This window comes from Microtus ochrogaster, chromosome 6 (assembly GCF_000317375.1).
Source record: "Microtus ochrogaster isolate Prairie Vole_2 chromosome 6, MicOch1.0, whole genome shotgun sequence".
Classification (NCBI taxonomy): Eukaryota; Metazoa; Chordata; class Mammalia; order Rodentia; family Cricetidae; genus Microtus; species Microtus ochrogaster.
Window position 1 is genome coordinate 23,628,723 of NC_022013.1, and position 2,600 is coordinate 23,631,322.

A 2,600-nucleotide genomic window follows, 5' to 3' on the forward strand; every position below is an offset into this window, starting at 1 on the left:
GCCAGAAGAGGGCACCAGACCTCATTACAGATGGTTGTGAGCCACCATGTGGTTGCCGGGAATTGAACTCAGGACCTTTGGAAGAGCAGGCAATGCTCTCAACCACTGAGCCATCTCTTCAGCCCCCAGGATGCAGAGTTTTTAAAGGGAAAAAAAAAACCCATAAAGATGCATCAAAGTGAGATGAAGGTCAGAGTAACCTTGAACGGTTCGCTCCTGCAGAGCACAGTAGTCATTTTAGACACTTTGGTTAATATATCTGGATGGCGGTTAATGCCATGTATGAGGGTCTCTGCAAATGCCAGAGGCATCAGAGGTACAATCCACATGAGGCAACAAGGAAATCTCAGTAGCTCACGTTGGTTCAAACTTGTAAAGTCTGACCCCGGGAAATTGACTGTTGGTGTACTTAAGTACAGCATAACTTGGAAAGAAGTTTCCTGGTGTAACACAATACCGTGTACTCAAGGAGGCATATTTACGTTGAAACTCTTCTTAAAGTATGAGCCACCTCTTCCCTGGAGATGGGTTCTAGAGACAGGTAGGCTCCCTGTGTTATCTGCAAGGTCTAGGGGGAGGATCTGGTGTGAGGTCAGTCACACAGATAGCACAAAGGTCACCTAGACTGTTAGTTATTAGTTCCTGCTTGGGGGAGCTTGAAGGCTAGGCATGGCCTGGCCCTGCAGATAGCACATGGATTAACTGGGCTACTAGCCACCTCCATCTCCAGCCTTCTTGGGCCAAAAGCAGCTTATACATTTCTTCTGCTGAAGAGACAAGGCTTTGTTGTCTCAGAAAACATTTCTTGTTTTTGTGGTGTTTATCTGTGAGGCCTAGGACCTTTGTGCTCCCAACAGGCATGGAAATCTCACAAGGCAGATGTGACTGTTGGGGGGAGTGGGCAGAGGTCTGAGAACTGTCTAAGCAAACCAAAAATGGAGTCAGGACAGGATGACCTTACCTTAGTCATTTCAGACCAGCAAGTGCTCTTAACTGCTAAGCTATCTCTCAGTTCTAATGTGTTTCCTACCAAGGTTCTATAGAGATGTCTCAGCGGTTAAGAACAGTGGTTGTTTTGCAGAGAACCCAGATTTGGTTCCCAGTGTTATGGGGGAGTACCAAAGATGAGCACTTAGATACAAAAATCTTTATCCCAGCTCACCAGGACTATACTCGTGTATCTGGGGGTGTGCATGCATGTGTCCAGGGATAGCCTCAGTGTCTAGAGCACAGGATTTATGAGAGCAAAAACCATATCCCAGCATCTTGACTGACAGCTGCAGGGGGGCTTCACATAAGCAAGCAGTTTAACAGAAGCTAAAATGAGTTAGCTGGGGCATCTTGACCTTGGGTTTCTAGAATAGAGCTGGGTAATTTCCCACGGATTCTCCATCAGGGAGATCAAATTCTAGCTAAAACTGAAATGGCCTCAACAAGAATACAAGACGGAGGAACCTCTGCGCACCCACATGATGGTTCACAACTGTCTGTCACTCCTGTTCCAGATCTGTTGCCCTCTTTCACCTCTGTGGGCACCAGGCACACATGTGGTACACATACAGACAGACCAAGCACTCATATGCATAAAATCTAAATAGAGGGAGAGATAGAACTGAGTCACACCATTGCTTTCTTAAAAACAATTTCAGCTGAGATCTGTTTTTCCTGCCCGTATTCTTTTTTTTTTTTATTATTATTATTATGAACACAGTGTTCAGCCTCCATGTGTGCCTGGAGGCCAGAAGAGGGCACCAGATCTCATTACAGATGGTTGTGAGCCACAATGTGGTTGCTGGGAATTGAACTCAGGACCTCCGGAAGAGCAGTCAGTGATCTTAACCTCTGAGCCATCTCTCCAGCCCCCTCCTGCCCATATTCTACGATTCCTTAGAGGCTTTATGGGTTTCTCTGGGAAAAGAGTCCCCACGAAGGGTCTGCCATCGGCATTTGGATGTGAATAGTCTGGGTAATGGGAAGTGGGAATCAGGAGAACAAGGATATTGAACCCTTTAAGAAGGATGGCATTTGGTTGTCAGTTTTTTTTTTTCTTTCTTTCTTTCTTTTTTTTTTTTTGTGGTTTTTCGAGACAGGGTTTCTCTGTAGCTTTGGAGCTTGTCCTGGAACTAGCTCTTGTAGACCAGGCTGGCCTTTAACCAGTTTTTTCTTTTTACCTAAGATAGGGTTTTACTAATGCTAGTGGGCCAGGAACTCATGGTGTAGCTTAGGTTGGCCTTGAACCGATAGAGATCTACCTGTCTTTGCCCGAGTGCTGAGATTATAAAAGCCCTACTTATTTTTTTATTATTATCTTTATTGTGTATGTGTTTGCCAATATGCATGGCTGAAAGGACAAGTCTCGGCAGTTGGTTCTCTCCCTTTACTACGTAGCTCCTGGGGACTGGACTCAGGTTGTCAGGCTCAGCAACAGACACTTTTACCTGTTTCAGTAAGGATTATTCATCCTTACAAAAAAAGTGTCTTTTCCAACTTTAAGATGCCATCTTACACCTGTCAGAATGGCTAAAATAAAAACACCAATGATAGCCTTTGCTGGAGAGGTTGTGGAGAAAGGGGTACACTCACCCATTGCTCGTGGGAAT